The 24,381-nt window shown below is 48.1% G+C and overlaps 1 pseudogene; it reads left to right on the top strand.

Annotated features, from left to right (window-relative positions):
- Positions 1-14,072: 14,072 nt before the first annotated feature.
- On the top strand, positions 14,073-15,310 carry LOC140479569 (caspase-3 pseudogene; annotated as a pseudogene).
- The last annotated feature ends 9,071 nt before the right edge of the window (positions 15,311-24,381 follow it).

Below are 24,381 nucleotides of genomic sequence, written 5' to 3' on the forward strand. Positions count from 1 at the left end.
GTGTGACTTACCCAGTACTGCCTGTAGGTGTGTGTCTCTGAGTGTGGGTGTGACTGTTACCCAGTACTGTCTATAGGTGTGTGTCTCAGCTTTGCAGTATGCCATCCTTCCTTGAGTTTGATTCCAGTGTGAAACTCAGTTGGTGATTTCAGATTTGATTTGATTTGATGAAGAGAATGGAGAGGGGTTTGCTCTGCCAGGACAAATTGGGATCATTTCCTGGCCCCCATTCTCATATTCCTGTTAAACCTGGATTAATGGAATGCTGTGATTGGTGTGTCTATAACTGAGATTTACAGGACAGAGTAGAGCCTAACTTCTGTACAGAATGTGGTCATGTTGACACCAATCGAATGGTTTGAAGTGAACAAGAAAGAATTGAGATCTTCCTTTATATCTAGCTGAAGGGTCAGCACTATGGAGCAATCCCAAAACAGAGCCAGACCAACAAAGGGAGTTAGTTTCTTGTTGAAAATACAATTGTTACAAATGTGAGCTGCCTCCAAGAGATGCCTCCACCAGGGTGAACAACAGGGGGCAGCTGGCATGACAGATAAACACACCAACAAAAGGAACCTGTTCACTGGGGCAACAGGCTGCTGCAAGTTAAGCATAAAATATTGCCGAATTTTAACTACATTCAATACCAAACCTGTTTGAAAATTAAATAAAAAAGATAGATAATTTGTTCTTTGTGCACTGTACAAATAGAATCCTTTAGCCTTTTCTCTGTCACATCCACACACATCGGTTTATTAAGTCTCAAAGGGAAGAATATTGGACAGACCTGTGTAAAGATCCAGACAGAGCATTTTGTGTGTAAGACAGGATGAGCAGACTGAAACAGTGAATCATGGGAACTGACTTGTGCAAAACATCATAAACTCTGTAGAGCAGTTCTCAGTCCAGAGAGTCATACAGTCATAGAGTCCTACAGCATGGAGACAGGCCCCTTGGCCCAAACTGCTCCATGCTGACCAAATTGCCCATCCATGCTAACCCATTTCCCTGTACATGGCCCATATCATTGTAATCCTTTCCCATCTATGTATTCGTCCAAACATCTTTTAACTTTTGTTAATGTACCCATCTCAACCACTGCCGCTGACAGCTCATTCCATATGCGTACCACCCTCTGTGCAAAAAGGTTACCCCTCATTCCCTGTTATTCCTTCTGCTCCAACCTTAAACTGATGCCCTCTCGTCCTTGATTCCCCAACCCTGTTGAAAAAGATCATGTCCATTCACCCCATCCATGCCTCTCATAATCTTATTCACCTCTATAAGGTCCCTCTTCAGTCTCCTTTGCTCGAAAGAAAAACATCCAAGCTTGTTCAACCTCTCCCTATAACTCAGAGCATTCAGTCCAGGCAAAATCCTTGTAAATTTCTTCGGCATTCTTTACAGTTTCATAACATCCTTCCTATAACATGACAACCAAAACTGAACATAACACTCCAAGCGCGGCCTCACCAACATCCCGTATGAATACAACATAATTTCCCAATTTCTTTAGTCAATGAAGGCCTGTGAGCCAAAAGCCTTCTTCATTGCCCTGTCCACCTGTGACTCCACCTTCAGAGAAGTGGAAACCTGAACTCCAAGATCCCCCTGATCCATTACATTCCTTAAGGCCCGACCATTTACCATGAAACTCCTACCTCGATTTGACTTTCCAAAATGCAAGACCTCACACTTATCTATATTAAATACCATTTGCCATTTCTCGGCCCACTTCCCCAGCTGATCAAGGTCCTGCTGCGCTTTCTGATAGTCTTCCTCACTGTCCACGATACCGCCTATTTTAATGTCATCATCAAACTTGCTAATCATGCCTTGTACATTCTCACCCAAATCATTGATATAGTGAACAAACAGTAATGGGCCCAGCACCAGCCCATGAGGCACTCCATTAGTCACAGACCTCGAGTCTGACAAGCATCCTCCTAATATTACTCTTTGCTTCTTACCATCAAACCAATTTTGTGTCCTTGGATTCCACGCAAACTAATCTCCCAAAGCAGCCTACCATGTGGAACCTTACCAAAGGCCTAACTGAAATCCATCTAGACCATATCCACTGCCCTGCCCTCATCATCCTTCTGGGTCACTTCATCAAAGAACTCTGACAAATTTGTGAGGCATGATCTCCCACTCACAAAGGTATGCTGATTACACCTAATCAAATTCTGTCTTTCAAAATGCATGTGTATCTTTGTCAGAATCTTCTCAAGTAAATTTCCCACCACCCATGTTAAGCTGACTGGTCTCTAGTTCTCAGGTTTTCCGTTACAGCCCTTCTTGAATAATGGCACAACATTTGCTATCCTCCAGTCTTCCAGGACCTCACCCATGGCTTAAGATGCTGCAAAAATATTAGCCAGAGCCCCCACAGTTTCTTCTGTCACCTTTTGCGGTGTTCTTGGATATATCTGGTCAGGACCAGGAGATTTATCCACCTTCAGACATTCTCGTACATCCAACACCTTCTGTCCTGTGATATGGACTGTCCCCAAGATATGACCACTAACTTCCTCAAGAACAAGAGTGGGGTGGGGGGGCGCAGTGTGCGTTTAAAATTGACTCACTCACCAGATTAAACCAATGAGATTCCCAAACAATGACTGCTGCCAACGAAAATGACAGGAAGGTACTGATTGTAAAATACAACATTTCCCATGATATAAAATACAAACAAACAATTGGCAAAATTAGATTCAGTTGTGAGAAACTACTTTATGTAGAGCTGTGGTTCACTTTGTGAGATCTTGTTGCCACAGTTAACAACATTTTTTTTTGTTTGAGCTCAGATTGAGGGTACGTGAGGGTCACCTATAGTTTGAAATGACTCTAAAATAATATAGTTTAGGGCAGAGGATGAGAGAGGTACATCGTCACTGATTCTCCCTGCAGACTGGGACTCTTCTCCTCCAGCTCCACATGGGTGTGCTGCTGGGCTAGTTAATGGGTTACACTCCAGTGATACTGTCCTCTGCACACTGATATCACTGAGAGAGGGGCCCAGGGCCTGTGTTTCTGGTACATACTCATGGGTTATGGGCATCACTGGCTGGGCCAGCATTCATTGCCCATCCCTAGCTGTCCTGGAGAAGGTGGTTGAGCTGCAATTGGGGATGGGCAATAGATGCTGGCACAGCCAGGATGCCCACAGCCCATGAGTGAATAGAAGACATTGATTGCTGAGTATTTAGCTCATTGTGAATAGATTCCCACAATCAGGAGGCTGTTGAGGCAGGAACCCTCAATTTCTTCCAGAAACATTTAGCTGAGTCCTTGAAACCCCTTCACATAAATGACTAAGGGCCAAGTGCTGGGAAACAGGATTGGAACATGCTTGGTAGTTGGTGTGGACATAATGGACCAAAATGCCTCCTTCTGTGCTGTAAAAACCTTGTGATTCCCCCAAACATACAACAAGTAATCCTATACAAAGACAGTACAAAGATAAATATTGGAGTGGGATGTGGGTGGATCATCAGAGGCTGCTCACCAGTCGATTCCTACCTTCACAAGATCCCATTCCTCCTTACTCACCGCCTGCTGTATCTCCAACCATGTCCTCAACTGTGAACAAATCTGAACAGGATAAGGCAGAGAGTTTTTGCTGCTCCTGTCACCTTGCTGACATGTGTGCGTAATTATAAATGTTCAAGTTATCAGACTGTACTCGACATACGTTTAGTGGGGAGTTATTAATTGTTATGCATTAATGGGACCTGCATCTGGATACCCCCACAAGAGGAAGCATCCCCTTTGTATCCATCTGTCACCTCCCCTCAGGGTCACAGTTAGTCCAGCTCTATCTGTTTGTTTATACATTCATTTGTGGGCTCTGGATGTCGCTGGTTGCACAGGAATAAATCATTTCTGTGTTGCTGCTTTTAAATTAAGCAGGAGGGTTTACCCAATGTTGTAACAGTTAAAATCGAGTGGCCAAGAACTATTTAAAGTAATAATTAACAACTTTATTTCTTAAGGTATAACCGAGAATAATTAACGAACCACTATTCACAATTTATTTCTCTCACCTATCTTTTAGCTTCCCTTTCGATAGCAGACAATGAAACACCCCTCCCAGATCATCTCAGCGCCTTCTATGCTGACTTTAAGCAGAATTTTGGCAGAGAGGTAACACAAGTCCTGACAAACCTATCCCAGCAGTCACTGCATCAGAGGTCAGATCATTTTTCCTCCGTGTGAATCCAAGGAAAGCGATGGGACCAGACGGAGTACCAGGCTGTGCATTCAGAGCACGTGCAGATCAACTGGCAGAGGTCTTCTCAGACATCTTCAAGCTGTCCCTGCAGCATGTCACTGTCCTTGCCTGTTTCAAGAGGGCCAACACCATCCCTGTGCCTAAGAAGGCTCATGCAGCATGTCTCAATGATTACCGCCTAGTGACCCTAACTTCAGTGGTCATGAGGTGCTTTGAAAGGCTGGTCATGCATTATCTAACTCCAGCCTCGCCACTACTCTTGACCTGCTCCAATTTGCCTACTGGACCAACAGATCCACGTCAGATGTCATATCGCTTGCCCTTCACTCCTCCCTAGAACATCCTGACACCAAGAAGAGCTAAGAAAAAGTCCTACTCATTGACTACAGTTCAGTCTTCAACACTATTATTCCCTCAGAGACTGAGAACTAAACTTCGTGATCTCAGACTGAGCTCCACTGTCTGCAATTGGATCCTCAGTTTCCTGATCCACAGGCCACAATCAGTGAAGATGAGGGACAATATTTCATCCTCACTAATACTCAACACTGGAGCCCCCCAGGGGTGCGTACTCAGCCCTCTACTGTACTCACTGAATATCCATGACTGTGTTGCCAAATACTAGACTAATGCCATTTACTAGTTCACTGATGACACCACCATAGTCGGTCAAATCTCAGGTGGTGATGAAACAGATTACAGACAGGAGGTAGATGACCTGGAAAAATGGTACACTGAGAACAACCTAGCTCTTAATGCCAGCAAAACCAAGGGAGTCACTTTGACTTTTGGCAGAATGTTACTCACATTACCACCTACACATTAACAGCACAGAGGTGGAATGAGTGGATATTGTCAAGCTCCTGGCAGTGGTCATCCGCAGCAAGCTTTCTTGGACTCTTCATGTAGATGCACTGGTTACAAAGGCCCAACAACATCTCTTTTTCTTCAGGCAGCTGAGGAAATTTGGCATGACGGCAAATACCCTTGCCAACTTTTATAAGTGCACCATTCTGTCTGGATGCATTACTATCTGGTGTGGCAACTGTACCTTTCAAGATCAGAGATGGTTACAGAGAGGGGTGAACTCGGCCTGGACAATTACAAAGGCCACCCTCCCATCTATAGAATCCATCTCCCAGGCCCCCTGTCAAGGAAAAGCTGCCAGCATTCTTAAAGATCCATCCCACCCTGGCAATATTTTTCTACAGCCTCTACCATCGGGGAGAAGGTACAGAAGCCTGAACCCACCCACCAGCCGGTTTCGAAACAGTTTCTACCCTGCTGTTGTTAGAATATTGAATGGACTCACAAACTCTTAGCCTGAACCTGTGTTTCTGTTTTTGCTGTTGTTATTTCTTTATCCATGCTACTTAACTCTGTGATCTGCCTGTATTGCTAGCAAGACAAAACTTTTCACTGTGCCTTAGTACACGTGACAATAAATATTACATTGCTCACCAGCGCCCTCTCCACGACAATTAGAGAAGGGCAATAAACAGTAGACACATCAACACTTGCCCCATCTCAGGAGAAATCAAAATAAATTAGGTACAATTCAAATGATCAACCTTCGGGGAGACTTGAATTCATCTCTTTGAAAGACTGGAGCCTAGGCCATGACATGGGTGATCCTGCTTTTTCAGATTGCAAGGTGGAGTACCCCCTGGATGGCACTGGGATCAGGCACAAAATAAATTACACTCAAAAAATTAACAAATGGCTACCAAAGCAGTGTCACCAAACTGCAAAAAAACCACCAAGTTATCGGGAAGAACTCAAGAGACAACAGAAAGCCATTAATGGGTGTAAGAGCATAAGGCAGATGTTGTTCAATACACCAGAAATACAGTAAAGCTATTGGGATAGAGTAGGGCAATGGGATCAATTGAATTTCTCTACTGAGAGTTGACAAGGAGCTTTCCTGGTTATGATGACTGAGCACAATAAAGGATGAAGTGTAGCTCATACTGTAAACAACTTACTGCAGTGGGGTAGAAAGGATGTTGAGTGACATAAATGCTTAAAATTGGGAAACATTTCTGTTTGGGAGAGGGCAGTGGTGAGCCATGTAATATCTGTGAATGAAGGCGCTGGGATCTGAACAAAAAAACCCCATGAAACTCAATGTCATGTTCATGAATGCAGTTTGGACAAGGGAACCCAGTAATCACCCGGTCTGTGACTCCAGTCCCACACAAAGTGTCCCACACAGTGACGCGATTCATTCTTAACGGCCCCATCATCTGGCTCAGAGCTCAGTCCGAGGAGCTAGCGATGGGCAATAAATTTGAGGTTTAATTTACAATAGTTTATAGTTCATTTTAAAAACTATTTGAAATAGTTAAATCTATGTTAACCGGAGTGTACAAGGCATAATTTCAAAATTTGCTGATGGTATGAAACTTGGATGTATTATGGCTCATGAAGAAGATAGTGTCTAACTTCAAAAAAAGATATAGGTAAGTTAATAGAATGAGCAGATGGTTGTGGATAGAACTTAATGGAAAAAGATGTCACTGATTCATTTTGGAAGGAAAATGTGGAGAGACAAAAAACAAAAAAAAACAAACTAAAGGGTACAAGTATGGGTGGGGGTAGGGACAGTAGGACCTGGATGTTTACGTGCATCAGTCATTGAAGGTGGCAAGATAGGCTGCTGTTCTCATGAGAGAGCAGCTGATTAAAGTAGATGTGATATCAACATGAACATAGAATACAACGTGGATGTGAAAAGAATGCTTTCTTTTCAGGGAGAATATAAAACTAAAACAAGTTCCCTCATTTAAGACCAAGATAAGCAGAGGTTTTTTTCTTGCTTAAGGTCATAGATCTTTGGAACTCTTCTTCAAACATAGAAGTGAAATCTCTGAATGCTTATAGTGACAAAGTAGATAGCCCTTGTTTATCATAAATCTATCGGAGTGAGTCAAGAATGTGGAATAGTCAGGTCAGCCATGGAGAGTAGGCTCAAGAGGATGAATCTCCTTCATTTGTCCCTAATTCGTATGATCGTGTGGCCAGTTCCACTGTTGAAAGAACAGCGTCTTGAAAGCTTGTGGTTTTCAATAAAGTCGCTGAAGTGGCTGCTGGTTGGTGTGAGCGCGAATGGAAGGGGACTTTATCCATAATCCTCAGCAGCAGGGCAAGAGGATTGCCACTAGAGGACAGCTGCTTCACTGTCTCTGATCAGTAAAACATATTTGGGGCCCTGCTTGGAGCGAACAGGCTCAATCTGTAGAGACACATAGAGTGTACAGCTTTAGAAGCAGGGTACTTATCGCACCACAATGAAAATATCCCCTGTGATAAGAAAAGTACTTTGATGTGACTTTTGTTTATCTTCACAGTGTGCTGTTATGTTCATTCTGTGATACACGGAGACAATGTCAGTACTGAGTGGCACAAAGTATATTTTCTCCTCTAACCCCTTTCCAAACACCCTCTCCATCTTTCTTTACTCTCTATTGACTCTTCTACAATTACCCCTACTCCCTCACTCCATCCTGGTCCCAGAGGAATTGATGGCCAGAGTTCATGACCCCGCACTGTGTGAAGGTTGGTGTGAAGTGAGGCCAGTGTGTTGGAGCTTGGGCTCCTGCCTCAGGAGCAGGTGTAGGGGCCTGTTCAACAATCTGCACATTGTCCTTTTTCTCTTCCTGACCGTACTGGAGTTTTCATGCTGCAGTAACTTGCTGGCAACAAAGTGTCTTGTCTAAAATGATCCCAGGGAGAAAGTGAGGACTGCAGATGCTGGAGACCAGTGTTGAAAAATGCGATGCTGGAAAATCACAGCAGGCTAGTACTGATTCTCCCCGTGTCTGCGTGGGTTTCCTCCGGGTACTCCGGTTTCCTCCCACACTCCAAAGATGTGCAGGTCAGGTGAATTGGACATGCTAAATTGCCCATAGTGTTAGGTAAGGGGTAGATGTTGGGGTATGAGTGGGTTGCACTTCGGCGGGTGCAGTGTGGACTTGTTGGGCCGAAGGGCCTGTTTCCGCACTGTAAGTAATCGAAGTAAAATCATCCAAGGAGCAGGAGAAGGGCATAAGCCCTTCTTCAACACTGGACAGATCTCTGCTGTTGATTTTTTCTCTTTTTTTTTTCTCAGGAGCCTGCTCTGTATTCAGTGTCTGTTATCATTAGTTTGTTGGAGTTCATATGTCAGCTGCTGCTTCCTTGCTATAGTACTGAAAAAAAGTCATCAATGCCTCTTGAGATTTAAATACTCCTTCAGGAAAGTGGTTGGCAGACTTTTTAACATCATTTAATATTCTAATGATGTGAATGCATCAGTGTTGTTCATGGCTGGGAGCATTTAACATCATGGTCCTAGTTTTCTATGGATCCTCACTTGTGTTAATACAGTTTGCAATGTTTCTCTCCCCTTTTGTGTTATTAAGAAGCTTGCAAACATGTTATGATGAGGACAATGCAACTTCAACACCATTTGACAGAGTGGGTGGCTGTTTGAATTCTCATCTCATTATCATCCAGCTTTCAAAGAAAATGCTGTAGTCTCTGAAATTAGATTGTACTCAGGTTTTATGCATATTGTGTTTGTATTTTATTTTTGGAATGCCAATTTGTCATAAAAATATCCTGTTCAGTTTTGTAGCTCAGTAATTGTGTTTGTTCCCTGAGATACTGAGATTTACACAACCCTCCATTTGAATGTGATCCAGTTGTTGGCTGAAGCCTCTGGTTGTTCGGTGAGTCCAAGCCATTGTCTTGCTCTCTGCAGTTGTCCCATCAACTTGGTTTCTCAGTGTGAGCCAGGAGATCACTGCGTGGTGACTTCCTGTTCCACTGTCGGTGTAAAGGCAAGTGGAAACCGTCGAGATTAATCCCATCATGAACATCAGAACATTATGTTCAGCTGGAACTACCTCCACTGACTCATTTCTTTGGTCACCATTGCAGTAAAAGCAAATCCCTCCCTTTACCAGCACAAAGAGAAAGTGCTTGTCAGATTCCCTCGTGTGTGATGGTTTAGCCCAATAGGAGCAGCCCTGGTAGATCATGCTGTATCAGCCTGGACAGAAACCTGGGCAAACTCCAAATGAAAACATATCCTTCAGTAGATCGGCTGCTACACAAAATATGGAGTTGGAATCCTTGTTCCCGAATCACCTCATCAAACCTAAATACAATTGTGAAAATATAAACCAAACCCATTTCCCAAGGACATATGTCACAACAAGAAAGTGTGGAATAGACAATTACTGTTCGCATGTCTTGGGGGGCATCGCTTTTCCTGCCTCCTCTCTCTTTGCGGGATATCATTTTTACCATCCTTTCTGTCTGAGAATATTACTGTTCCTGTCCCCACTCTCTTGGGGACAGGGTGGGGGTGTCACACCCACCCAGTTTGTAAGTCCCACTTACTCTCGTGAAATGTGTAATCCCTGCTTCACTATGTGTGTGAGCCATATGAATGTCCAGCACAGCTAACCCTTCACTTCAATCAGACCACAGAGTCTGAGGTTGGTCCGTACTATCTGGACCCAGACAAAAACTGGATCATGATCAAGATAACCCAGATCAAGTCCCAATGTGACGGCTGTTGACCTTCACCCTCAAAGCCCACTGAGGAGGTGGTCATTAATTCCAGTGTTGTCATAGATTATGTTCTCCCAGAGATTCATGATTCATTCTAGATTTAGCACAAGTGTGTGATATTGTCAGGTGACAGCTGGGAAGACATGGAGATAAAATATAAAAGGAGAGAGAATCATATTTATGTTATATGTTCCTTGAACTTAGGATGTTTGGAAATGTTTTACAGCCAATGGAATACTTCCAAAGTCCAGACATTGTTGGATTGTGGGAACTGTGACAGCCTGGGCAAGGCAGATCTTTTGGCAGCACCACCCAGAGACTGGAGGCTGCTACTGCAGGCAGGCTCCAACCAGCTCCACTGTGAGGGAAGGACACTGGAGCACACAAGGACATGGGAAATAGGAGCAGGAGGAAGCCTCCAATAGCTGTCCATCCTTTCTTAAATACAGGGACCAAAATTGCACACAATACTCCAAATGCAGGCTCACTAACACCCTCTATAGTTTTAAATTCCAACCCCCAGCAATAAAGGTGAAAATTCCTTTCACCTTCTCAATTACTTGTTGTACCTGCACTAACATTCAGTGTTTCATGCACAATACTACCCATATCTCTCGGTGTTGCACTTTGTTGGAATCTCTCACTATTTAACTAATAGTCGGCCCAATTAATTATTCTGACCCAAGTGCATGGTCTAACACTTTCTGACGTTAAATTCCGTTCGCTGTGTATTAGCGTTTCATTTCCAGTTTGGTCTTCTCTTTGTGATTGACTGTCTCAATGCAACTGTCTGTAGCATATCCCATCCCCATTTGTTGATGGCCCTGACACTTGATTGTTTAACCCTTTCCTGTTGGTTCCATTCAGTGACAGGCAGGAGGTGGAAGAACACAGCAAGTCAGGCAGCATCAGGAGGCGGAGAAGTTGATGTTTCAGGTGTAGCCCTTCTTCAGGAATGGGGTTGGGTGTACAGGAAGCTGCAGATAAAGGGGGTAGTGGGGACAGGATGATGAAGTGGGGATAGGTAGATGGTACAACTTGGTTGGTCAATGGAGTGAATCTGGTAGGTGGCAGGAAGGAGTGGAAGAGAGGGATAGGGGCTGGGAAGGGAGTTGGGGGAAGAGAAGAGTGGCTATTTGAAATTGGAGAACTTAATGTTGAGTCATCTGGGCTGTCGGCTGCCAGACAGAAGATGAGGTATTGTTCCTCCAATTTGTGGTTTGGTTCATTGTGGCAATGGAGGAGGCTGATGATGGTCATGTTGGAAAGGGAATGGGAAGGGGAATTGAAATGGGTGGTGACTGAGAGATCTGGTCAGCCCCTGCAGGCCTGGCTGAGATGCTTGGTGAAATGTTCCCTAAGTTTATATTTGGTCTTCCCAATGTAGAGAAAACCACATCGCAGGCACCTGATGCAGTGAACTTGGTTGGAGGGAGAGACAGGTGAACCTCTGTCTCACCTGGAAGGACTGTTTGGGGCCCTGGATGGAGGGGAGGGATTGGTGTACCAGCAGGCTTTGCATCTTTTTGGGTTGCAGGGGAAGGTTCCTGGGGGTTCAGGAGGGTAGGTGGGCAAGTGGCACAAACCAAGAATTGTCAAAGGGGATGTCCTTGTGGAAGGCACCAGGGGTGGGGAGAGGAAGATGTTCTTGGTGGTGTGGTCTAGTTGGAGTTGGTGGAAGTGTTTCAGGATGATGCGTTAATTGGTACATTGATTGGTAATAGCTGAGGACAATGGGGTCTCTGACTTCATTGTGTTTGGAGGGGGTGGGTTTAGAGCAATGGAACTGGAAATGGAGGTGGAGCAGTGGATGACAGAAGGAGGCAAAGCACGTTATTATTAACAGGTGGACACCTGTGATCAGCGGAATGTCTCCTCATCCGAGCAGATGGAGTGGAGGCAGAGGAATTGGGAGAATGGGATGGAGTTATTGCAGGATACTGGTTGGGAGGAGGAGTAGTCCAGGTAGTAATGGGAGTCTGTGGGTTTGTAGTAAAAGTCTGTCTGAAGATTATCACCAGAATTGGAAATGGAGAGGTGAAGAAAGGGCAGAAAGGTGTCTGAGATGGATGAAGTGAATTTGAGGACAGAGTGGAAGTTGTGGGGAAAGTTAATGAAATGCCCCAGTTCAGCCTGGGTGCAGGATGCCCTGTACTGATGGAATCACTGATGTAATGGCAGAAGAATTGGAGCACAGTGCCTGTATAGTCACTGAAGAGGGACTGGTCAACATAGCTCAACCGGGTGCCCATGGCCATCCCATGGACCAGTTTGGCAAGGTGGAGGAGGGTATTGGTGGAGGGGGACTGGCTGGGTCTGTTGCAGAGGGAAAGGTGTTGGGCCTGGAGGCCATCCTTGTGGGGTATGGACATATATAAGGACTGCACATCCATAGTGGAGATAAAGCACTTAGGGCTAGGGAACTGGAGGTTTCTGAAAAGATGGAGGGCATAGTTGGTGTAGCGGATGTAGGTGGGCAGTGCCTGAACCAAGGAGGAGAGTTGAGGTAGGATGAGAGGAGTTTGGTGGGGCAGTGGCATGCTGAAACAATGGGTCAGCTGGATAGTTGGGCTTGTGGATCTTAGGGGGGCAGGTAGAACTGGGCAATGCAGATTGGAGACAGTGGGGGGAGATCACTGGAGGCAATGGGGACACTGACTGTGTGAATGATTTTGGCCTGATGGGTCATGGCAGGGTCGTGGGCAAGGGGGAAGTAGGACATGGTGTCTTAGAATTGGGGTCCGGTCTCTGTGACATTTAGGTCTGTTCTCCAGACTAACACCTCCCCACCTTTGTCAGCAGGTTTGATGGTGAACCAGGGGTTAGCACAGAGAGAGTGGAGTGATCGATCGGACGGGGTGTGGTTGGAGTGGGTGAGGGGAAGAAATTGAGGTGGATGATGTCACAACAACAGTCAGCAATGAAGAGGTCTCGGGTGTGTACACAGCGGGTGGTGGGGGGTGGGGGGGGAGGTGACCAAATGGAGGAGGAAGGTTGGAGGTGGGAGAAGGGGTCCTCAGAGGGAGTTTGGGAGTTTTTGTTAAAGAAGAAGACACGGAAGTAGAGGTGGCGGAAGAAGAGGTCCGTGTCGTGGTGGGTGCGGGTTTCGTTGAGGTGGGGTCGGGCGGGAATGACTGTGAGCCCTTTCCTGAGGATGGACCTTTTGGCCTCAGAGAGTTCGAGGTTGGGGGGATAGTAAATATGGGGCAAGGCTCAGGGGTGAGGATTTCGGGGGGGTCCCAATTTGACTGAAGGAGGGGAGGGGGGAGGGTGATGGCATGTGGTGGATGAGGGTTAGTTGTGATTTAGACGGGGGAATGGGTGTGGGAGAGAAAGGAGATTAGGGCGGAGGTGGGTTGTGGAGTGAGATGGGGAGTGGGAAGGTGGTGATGAGGTGAAGAGGGAGAAGTGGAGGGATAGGGTGCACTGTGGGGGTGGATGGGTGAGGAGGGAGAGCAAGTGTGCTGGCTGGCTGCAGGTAGGCAGTTGAACTCAGGGTGACTCTGGGAAATGTAGTCTGAGTCTTGGTTGCAGAGTGGATGGAGCCAGAAGTGGAGGCAGAGGCTAGAGTGAAGTCAAGGCCAGTCCGAATGTTTTGACCCAGGTTGGATTCCAGCCTCAGGCAACTGTCTGTGTGGAGTTTGCATATTCTCCAAGTGTCTGCGTCGGTTTCCTCTGGGTGCTCTGGTTTCCTCCCACAATCTAAAGACGTGCAGGTTAGGTGAATTGGCTGTGCTAAGTTGCCCATAGCGATCAGGCATGTGTAGATTAGGTTCATTAGTCAGGGCAAAAGTAGAGTAATGGGAAAGGGGATTTGGTCTTGGGTGGGTTACTCTTCCAAGGATCAGTGTGGACTTGTTGGGTCAAACGGCCTGTTTCTCACAGTAGGGATTCTATGACAGTCCATTCCAGATTCCCACCAACCCTGAGTGAAAACTGTCTTCCCCAAATCTGATTTGCAGTGTCCATGATGAGATCTTTCAAACCATTCATTTTATCTAGTGTCATTTAGCTTTTGAGCTCCTTGTTCCATAAATGTTTTATTCTTTTTGATAAAATATGAGTTCCCTGACAGGGGCAGTTATCTTTTGTCCAATCAGGGAATCCTGGCTGACAGAGAAAAAGGGGGGGATGGGGTTGACGTCCCCTGGACAGACAGGAGCACGTTTGGAATGAGGAACGGTTGGTGACGTAATGTTAGTGGGAGCTGGCGCTCCGGTCTGAGCCGAAGCTGTGACCGGACTGGACGTCAAGTGAAGAAGTGAAAGTAGCAATGGCTGACACGAGGACAATGTCTAGTGGTGATACTGTTGATGCACAATCCAGTACAGTCTATGAAGGAAGCCAAAAACAACTGGCTGGTGATACTCTTGCAGTGGATGCGATACCTGACCAGTGTATAAAATATAACATGAACTACAAGCACATTGGCATGTGTATTATCTTCAACAATAAGAATTTTCATCCAGTGACAGGCATGAATAAACGTAATGGTATGGATGAAGATGTGGCTAAACTGAACAAGACATTCAAAAATCTGGGCTACGATATTATGGTTTATAATGATAAAACATGCAATGAAATGTTTGAAATATTGCACAGAGCTGCCGAGAGAGATCACAGCCAAATGGCTTCATTTGTTTGTATTTTCCTTAGTCATGGAGATGAAGGGTTACTGTATGGAACAGATGGTGCTGAAGAAATTAAAAAATTCACCAGTATCTTTCGAGGAGATCAATGCAGATCTTTGGGTGGCAAACCAAAACTGTTCTTTATATAGGCTTGTTGAGGAAATGAATTTGATGGAGGTGTTGAGACTGACAGTGTTGTCGATGAAAAGAGTACTTCCCTGAAAAAAATACCTCGAGAGGCTGACTTCCTGTATACTTATTCTACAGCACCTGGCTATTACTCTTGGCGAAATACAGGCAATGATTCATGGTTTACTCAGTCGTTATGCCATGTACTTGATAGGCAAGGCAAGGAACTGGAGATCATGCAGATACTCACTAGAGTCAACCATAAAGTGGCACTTGAATTTGAGTCCAGCACAAGTACAGAGGCTTACAATGAGAAAAAGCAAATCCCTTGCATTATTTCAATGCTAACAAAGGAACTTTACTTTAGTTTGTTAAGACTCCTTTGGAAATGTGAAATTAAACAGTTTCTTCGATTTATTCCAGAATTAACTGCAACCTACAGCTTCCAATACTTTACTTGCCTGAAGAGCAATAAATACTTGAATCAACATAATCATAGAATTTTTGCTGGTTATTTTGACGGCATGAATACATTTCTAAAGTCTGTTCAGTTGAATTGTTGAATACAATATCTTCACAATGTTAAATTTTGAAAAGTGACAGTTGGTTTTTGAATTTCACTGTTAAAAGCAATTTAGCAAGTTTTAATGACTGAGCTTCTTTTGATAAATAAAACATCAAAGAACTGGTGATGTGGAGAAATTCAGCAAATTAGTGGACATTCTTCCCACAAACGCTGCCAGACCTAGAGTGTCTCCAGCAATTTGTTTTTATTTTGTTTGACATTATCGTGTTTGAGGATCTTGCATTGTTTTGTATGTATGAAAATCTGTGTTCAAATAGAATTAATTTTTTTCATAATTACAAAGTAATCCAGTGAGTGATTAAATGTAGATGCTGAAAAACAATTAGCTTTATTGTCTTTTAAATATGTTAACATGTCTCACCAGCATATTAAAATGTCGAATGCTGTACATTAATTCAGTCTTGTCAGCAGTAGCTTAGCTGTATAAACTTGAGTACCTAAAACAGGATGATATTTTGGTGTGCTACTGAAGGGCTGCTGCATTATCAGGTTCAGATGCAATTTTAAAGAGGCCAGATCTTGTTCCATGGTTGTATTGCCATTTTTGAACTTGAGGTTTAATCAAATGACTCTGCAGAGTGTAATTAGACAATTCACATAATGGGTAAGACTGAATTCTTAATTAGGAAACAGATTTTAAGGGTTATATTTTAAATATTTTCCTTTGTCACTATCTTAATTCTCCCTGTATTCTTAATTAAGAGACAAGCATAACGTTAAACTCTGATTACCGAGGATTCTTGACTTCTGTGGGTTTTTTTAATTGTGGTTGTAAGATGATCTGTGCATTTTTTTCTTCTGTATTTTCTGGAGAGGATGGGTGAGCTTGACCATTGCTGCCTTATCAATAATTGTTATGAACTTGCATCTTGAATACAAACTCCTTGAGTTGGGATGGCAAATTTGTACAGGGCTGCATTGTTCTGCTAAAAAAAATGCATACTTTGATTTATACTAAGTTGGAAATATCTAGACCCTAATTCTGTATAATGTTCAGCTGATGATAATGTAAATTTTAATTTTTAATGTTAATACCAGGACTCTTATTTGATATCTACACCTTTCTGAAATTTATATGGATGCTGAATATTACTAAGAATGGTGTCCTTTTCTGGTTCAGGTACATTACATGACTGAAATAAACAAACTGATACAAAAAAAAAGGGAGTGTGATCACACAGCATTGACCTTTGATGTGAAGGGCCACTGCTTGTCACTGGCCACTTGGGTGTTTGCTTATCTGGAGAGTTGGATCAGTGTATGACTGTGTGTGTGTGTGTGTGTGTGTGTGTGCACGTGCAAGGACTCTCCTCCTTGAAGGGGACTGTCCCTGTTGCTGCTTGGGGCCTGCCTCACTGCTGCTGCCTTGGACTTGCCTTGGGGCCCCTCCCCAGGATCTCTACCACTGCTGCTGCTGTAACTAGAGGCCCACCTCCGCTGCTGCTGCCTGGGACTCAATTTTGGGGCTGCCTGGGGCTTGCCTTGGGGACCCTCCCCAACAGGTCTGCCCCCCCCGCCCCCAAATGCTGCAACCAAGGGCCTGCCTAGGATTTGCCAGAGGCCTGCCTCCACTGCTGCTGTTGCCTAAGGCCTGCTTCCACCACCGCTGCCTCGGACATGCCTTGGGCCCCTCCCTACAACCTCCACCACTACTACTGCTGGAGGCCCACCTCCACTACTGCTGCCTCGGACTCAATTTCAGGGCTGCCTGGGACTTGCCTTGGGGACCTGCCCCAACAGGTGTGCCCCCACCACTGCGACCGAGAGCCTATGTGGGACTCGCCCGAGGCCTGCTTCCATCACTGCTGTTGCCTGAGGCCAGTCTCCACCGTCACTGCCTGGAGCCTAACATTTAGCAGCAGAGTATGGCGAGCCCGAAGGTCGCGGGCCCCAGCCGCACCTATGCCGTGGTAGCCGCTGCCTTAGGGTCGGCTGTCCCAACCCTGGCTGCAACGTCAGGCACCTAACCAAACGCCTGGGGGTAAAGGCCTATCCCCACCCTAATATGACCATCAAGGCCTGCAGCAAGGCCATGGCGAGTGTGGTCGACCCACTGGCCATCGTCGCTGAGGCCTGGATGTACGGGAAGGCCGTTTTTTTCCTTAAGACCGAGCAGGCGGTCCACCTGGCCGTGGAGAGGGGGCTCACTGTGGGCGGGACACATTTGCCCGTCGACCCTTCAGAGGTCACAGCCCAGAGGGTCATGATCTCCAATGTCCCACACTTCATTTCAAGCGAGCTCCTTCTTCCCCACCTCACCACCTTGGGGGAGATCCGGTCAGGGATCCAACTGCTCCTGCTCGGTCTGAAGGACCCCGCCCTCCGACCCATATACTCCTTCCGACACCAGGTGTTTATTTGCCTGGCCCGGGAGGAGGTCACGGAGGGATCCTTCACCCTCCTCCACGAGGGCGCGGCCTATCGTGCCTTCTGGATGGTGGATGGCGTGCGGTGCCACCTGTGCCGCGAGGTGGGGCACATTAGGAAAAACTGCCCCACCCAGAAGGCTGCCCAGCACACGCCAATGGCTGATGGTGGTGCCGCCGCACCCACTCCCCCTCTCCCGAAGTCAACACCACAGGCCCTGGAGGCTAAGCCAGAGGCTTCCAATGCTCCAGCCTCCGGCAGGGAGGGGGTTGAGCATCCGGCCGGCCAGAAGGCGCTCAAAAAGACGCATCGCATCAAGCCCTCCCTCGTGGAGACCACCCAAACCCCTTCCCCGACACCGAGCCCACGACCTGCCCCGCCCCTGCCTACGCCGACGATGTGCTCCTCACTTTCACTGACCTGGGGAGGATGCGCGAGTGCCTGGCCGTATACTCGGCAGCATCTTCTGCCAGGATCAACTGGGCCAAATGTTCCGGACTACTGGTCGGTCCATGGCAGGTGTACTCTCTGCCGGAGGAGTTATGGGGGTTGAGCTGGAGTACCATCCATCTCCTCTACCTGGGGGTCTACCTCAGCCCAGCTGAAGAATCCTGGCTGGCCAACTGGCAGGAGCTGGAGGCCAAAGTCTTGGCTCGCCTAGGCCGCTGGACAGGACTGCTCCGAGTGCTATCTTACAGGAGTCGAGTGCTGGTCATAAACCAGCTGGTGGCCGCCATGCTGTGGTACCGGCTGGTCACTTTGGTCGCTCCTCCTGGCTTTGTCGCTGACATCCAGAGAATGTTGGTCGACTTCTTCTGGGACAAAAAGATGCACTGGGTCGCTGCGCAGGTTCAGAGTCTCCCTATTGAGGAGGGCAGTCAGTCGCTGGTGTGTGTCCACACCCAGGTCGTGACGTTCCGCCTTCAGACCTTGCAGCGATACCTTTACGTCGAGTCTCCTCCTAGGTGGTGCGCCCTGGCGACGTATTTTTCCTGCCAGGTGCGCAACCTCAACTACGACACGCAGCTCTTGTTCGTCGACCGTAACGGTTTGGAGGTTGCCCTCAAGACGCTGCCTGTCTTTTACCAGGACCTGATCACTGTCTGGAACATGGTCGAATCGCGTCGCGCCTACCCTCCGGCTGGAGTAGCGGCTGTCGTCAGGGAGCCGTTGCTCAGGAATCTGCACCTCCATACTCTCGGGTTCGAGTGGCTGTTGGAGGGGATGGCCGTGACATCGAGGGTGACCAGGGTCGGGGACGTGCTGGGTGCCAGGGGCCTGAGCTGGACACTGCCGCAGGACATAGCGAGCAGGGCAGCAGTAGATATCTGGTACGTGGCCACCGCCATCCGACGCCTTAAAACGGCGGTGCTCAGACCCGACGTAGTGCACCGGTTGGAGGACGCTCAGGTGTGCGGTGGGATCCTGTCCGCGCTCACCCCAGCCTGGACGCAATTTCACATTGGCCCCAAGGTCCCGTACTTCCTGCGGGAGCCTGTGCCCCACAATCTCAGCCGCCTCCGCAATTTTCATTTTATTCCTTTTTCAGGGGGTAAAAAGGAGGGCCCTATATAGACTGCTGCTGCACACCGTCCACCTCTTTTCCCTCATCCACCGTCCGGACACACCTTGGCGTGCCCATTTGCCACCAGGTGGTGGGGATCCCCAGCGGAGGGCTCTCTACGCGGGAGTCCTCCCCCTTTCCCTCTGGGATCTGGGGTGGAGGGTGCTGCACGCAGCAGTCCCCTGCAATCACAGATTGAGGTGGTTCACGGACTCCCAGCCCAACTGCTTGTTCTGTGGCGCTGTGGAGTCCCTGGACCATGTATATATTGGGTGTGGGCGTTTGCACTCCCTTTTTTGATTTTTTTAAAAAACCTCCTCCTCTGCTTTTGGTTGCACTTCAGTTCCACGCTCCTGATCTTCGGGCACCCAGTACGGAGGAGTGAGGGCAGGTCCGAAGACCTCCTCGTGGGTCTGCTCCTGGGCCTGGCCAAACTGGCCATCAACAGGTCCAGGCAGCGGGCCATGGAGGGGGTCGTTAGGGTCGACTGCCTGCCCCTCTTCCGGGGTTACGTTAGAGCCCGGGTGTCCTTGGAGAAGGAGCACGTGGTGTCCACCAACACCCTGGAGTTGTTCAGGGAGAGGTGGGCGCCACAGGGAGTGGAGTGTATTATTTCCCCGTCCAACTCTATTTTGATTTAGTCCCTACCCTCCCCTTCACTGTTTTGATCACACAGCATTGCCCTCTGATGTGAAGGGCAGTGCTTGTCACTGGCCACTCGGGTGTTTTCCTATCTTCCTGGTGGTGGAAATTGAATAAAGATGCGTGCACCTTGTGTCTTTCACTGTGTCTCACACCTGTACACACACACACCATGGGTGCTGGGAAAAATATAAGCACTACTGCAATTAGGTGGCAGTGTGGGGTTAAATTTATAATTATAGTAAAAAGGGGGAGTGTGATCTTACAGCATTGCCCTTTGATGTGAAGGGCACTGCATGTCACTGTCCGTGGGGTGGTGTCCTATCTTCCTGGTGGTGGAAATTGAACAAAGATTCGTGCACTTTATGTCTCTCACTGTGTCTCACACCTGCACACACACAACATGGGTGCTGGGGAAAAAATAAGCACTACCGCAGTTAGGCGGGAGTGTGGGGGTTATATAAAAAAAAGTGAAAAAAAAGAAAAAAGGGGAGTGTCCGAAGGACTGGTACTCTGGGACCTGACTCTGAATTACAACTTGCCAACCAACCCCTTCCTTCTGCCACCTTCAATCTCCCCATGCTTACTCTTGTTTCCACTTCGATCCAGCTTGTGCTGCCTTTGGGAGAGGTTGGCCTTCCCTCCATTACCCAGGAATATGGTCATCATCCCAGAGCAATCACACTTTTAACTTGAGGGTCATCACAGCAGGTGCAGGGGGAGAGAAGGTGGCACCTTCATGGTGGTCATACCTGTCATTAATCCACCGCAACCTCTCTTGGGACTGCAAGAGTTCAACCTCCCTCCCTCAGACACCTCCCCTCCCTGGAAGGTAATATTGCTGCACCAAGTTTTGGGTTAATTAACCACTGAAAAATGACTATGGGGAGCCAGCAGTGGCTGGGCAGGCAGCCACGACTGCTCTGACCCTGGATTCAGAAAATCTCGGAATTGAGCAACACATTCAGGAGCACAGTGCCCACTGCCTCTGAAATCCCTCACTTACTGAGAATACACTCTCAGTATTCACCTTTTTCAGCTGTCATCTCAATTTACTATAAATTCTGTGTCCAATGATCCTGCCCTCCAGCTTCCTGATGAAGGAGCAATGCTCCGAAGGCTTCTACTTCCAAATAAATCTGTTTGACTCAAACCTGGTATTGTGTGATTTTTAACTTTGGCCATCTGAATGAACTGCCTCTAAGACTGAATCAGCTGAGCTGTTTTTTATTCATGATTTGAGAAGATAAAAGCCTCATCTTTAATCCCCAGCACAAAGCCCATTCTCAATCCATCGCTCGGAGACACAGACCTCAGAGAGACACCTACAGGCAGCACAGAGTAACACACGCGCACTGAGAGAGACACCTGCAGGTTGCACTGAGTAACACACTCACACTGTGAGACAGGCAGCATTGAGTAACATGATCACACTCCATGATGCCAGCAGGTGTCTCTCTGATTAACATACCCACCCTCAAAGGGACAACGACAGGCAGCATGAAGTTAAACACACTTTTTTTTTTATTTCAAAAATATACTTTATTCATAAATGATTTGATGGTCTGTACATTGGATCATGCCATACATATGTCCATATTTACAAACACAGATTCGACTTTATTCTTGTCCTTTACAATCCTGTGCATTTTTTCAATCTTGTATATATACATATATTTGGCTGAGGCATCAGCAGAGCCCAAAAAAACGTCTGTATGGGCCCCCTGTTCTTCTTTCGGCAGGCCGATCTTACACAGTGGTCTTTCCCCACCGCGCCTTGGCGGCAGCTGCCCCAAGCTTCAGCGCGTCCCTCAACACGTAGTCTTGGACCTTGGAATGTGCCAGTCTGCAACACTCGGTCGGGGTCAACTCCTTCAGCTGGAAGATCAACAGGTTTCGGACCGCCCAGAGAGCGTCCTTCACCGAGTTGATGATCCTCCAGGCGCAGTTAATGTTCGTCTCGGTGTGAGTCCCGGGGAACAGGCCGTAGAGCACGGAGTCCCGCGTCACGGCGCTGCTCGGGACGAACCTCGACAAGCACCACTGCATTCCTCTCCAGACTTCCTCTGCATAGGCACATTCCAGAAGGAGGTGTGTGACAGTCTCGTCCCCCCCGCAGCCACTTCGAGGGCAGCGTGCGGTGCGGCAGAGAGTCCGGGCGTGCATAAAGGATCTCACAGGCAGAGCCCTTCTCACCACCAGCCAAGCCACGTCTTGGTGCTTGTTGGAAAGTTCTGGCGATGAGGCATTCTGCCAAATGGCTTTGACAGTCTGCTCAGGGAACCGCTCGACAGGATCCGCCCTCTCCTTTTCCCGAAGGGTCTCAAGGACGCTACGTGCTGACCACTTCCTGATGGACTTGTGGTCAAAGGTGTTTTTCCTCATAAATTTCTCCACGAAGGACAGGTGATACGGAACGGTCCAACTACTCGGAGCGTTCCGCGGCAGCGAGGCCAGGCCCATCCTTCGCAACACCGGGGACAGGTAGAACCTCAGTACGTAGTGACACTTGGTGTTTGCGTACCGGGGATCCACGCACAGCTTGATGCAGCCACACACAAAGGTGGCCATCAGGGTGAGGGTGGCATTGGGCGTGTTTTTTCCCCCATTGCACCGGTCTTTGTACATAGAGTCTCTTCGGACCCGGTCCATCTTTGATCTCCAAATGAATTGGAAGATGGCCCGGGTGACTGCGGCGGCACAGGTCCTGGGGATAGGCCAGACCTGTGCCACATATAGCAATACTGAGAGTACCTCACACCTGATGACCAGGTTTTTTCCCGCGATGGAGAGCGACCGTTGCCCCCATCTGCCTAGTTTCTGTCTCATCTTCCTGATCCGCTCCTCCCAGGTCTTGGCGCACGCCCCAGCCCCCCCGAACCAAATACCCAGCACCTTCAGGTGGTCAGTCCTGACGGTGAAGGGGATAGAGGATTGGTCGGCCCAGTTCCCGAAGAGCATGGCCTCGCTCTTGCCTCGGTTTACCTTGGCCCCCGAGGCCCGTTCGAACTGGTCGCAGATGCACACGAGTCTGTGCACGGACAGCGGATCCGAGCAGAAAACAGCGACGTCATCCATGTACAGGGAGGCCTTAACCTGCAGGCCCCCGCTGCCAGGAATAGTCACCCCTCTCAGGCTCGCATCCTTCCTGATGGATTCGGCAAATGGCTCTATGCAACACACAAACAAGGCGGGTGAGAGGGGGCATCCCTGCCTGACTCCAGATCTTACAGGGAAGCTATCTGATTCCCACCCATTGATTGAGACTGCACTGACAATGTTGGTGTAGAGCAGTCTGATCCAATTTCCGATTCCCTCCCCAAAGCCCATTTTGGAGAGGACATCCCTCATATATGTATGCGATATCCTGTCAAAGGCTTTCTCCTGGTCCAGGCTGATGAGGCAGGTGTCCACCCCCCTGTCCTGCACGTAGGCGATCGTATCCCTGAGGAGTGCGAGACTCTCAGAGATCTTCCTGCCCGGTACAGCACAGGTTTGGTCCGGGTGGATCACCGATCCCAGAGCAGACCTGACCCGGTTGGCGATGACCTTTGACAGGATTTTGTAGTCTGCATTTAACAGTGAGATCGGTCTCCAATTTCTAATTTCCTCCCTCTCCCCCTTCCGCTTGTAGACGAGGGTGATGATGCCTTTCCTCATGGATTCACTCATGGTACCTGCCCGGAGCATACTGACATACACCTCCAGCAGGTCCTGGCCGATCAAGTCCCAAAGAGCGGAATAAACCTCGACCGGTAAGCCGTCGCTTCCGGGAGTTTTATTCTTTTCGAAGGACTCGAGGGCCTTGGTCAGTTCATCCAGAGATAGCGGCTGGTCCAGCCTCTCTCGTGTTCCGTCATCTAGGACCTCCGTGATAGAGGACAGGAACGACTGGGAGGCCGCGCTGTCGGTCGGCTTCGAGTCATACAGGCTGGCGTAGAAGGATTTGCTGATCCTCATGACGTCAGCCTGAGATGACGTTACCGAGCCATCTTCTTTCTTCAGGCTGCTGAGCACGGAGCTCTCTTTGTGCACCTTCTGGAAGAAGAAACGTGAGCACGTCTCGTCCTGCTCCACCGAGCGGACCCTGGACCGGAAGATTATCCTGGAGGCCTCCGAGGCGAAGAGCGAGGCTTGCTGGCCCTTCACCTCCTTGAGGTCCTCCGTGACATCCACCCCCATCGTCTGCAGCAGGAGCAGGTTCTGCATACTTTCCTGGAGCTGGGACAGTTTTCCCCGCCTCTCTCTCGCCTCCTGGACACCTTTGAGGATAAAGAACCTCTTGATGTTCCCTTTTACCGTTTCCCACCAGTCCGCTGGAGACTCAAAGAGGGGCTTCACGGTTCTCCAACCTGTGTAATCCCTCTTGAGCTCTTCGATGTTTCCCGGGGTCAACAGCTTAGTGTTCAGTTTCCACGTTCCCTTGCCCGCCCGCTGTTCGTCCTGTAGGTGACAGTCGGCCAGCAGGAGGCAGTGGTCAGAGAAGAACACCGGCTTGACGTCGGTGGATCTGACCGAGAGCGTTCGGGACACAAACAGGTAATCTATCCTTGAGCGGATAGACCCGTCTGCCCGTGACCAGGTGTATCTACGCTGCGCTCCGTCTGCAGGGGCGCTGAAGACGTCGTGCAGCTTGGCGTCTTTGACCGTTTCCATCAGGGCC

The sequence above is a fragment of the Chiloscyllium punctatum genome, chromosome 7 (genome assembly GCF_047496795.1).
Source record: "Chiloscyllium punctatum isolate Juve2018m chromosome 7, sChiPun1.3, whole genome shotgun sequence".
Lineage (NCBI taxonomy): Eukaryota > Metazoa > Chordata > Chondrichthyes > Orectolobiformes > Hemiscylliidae > Chiloscyllium > Chiloscyllium punctatum.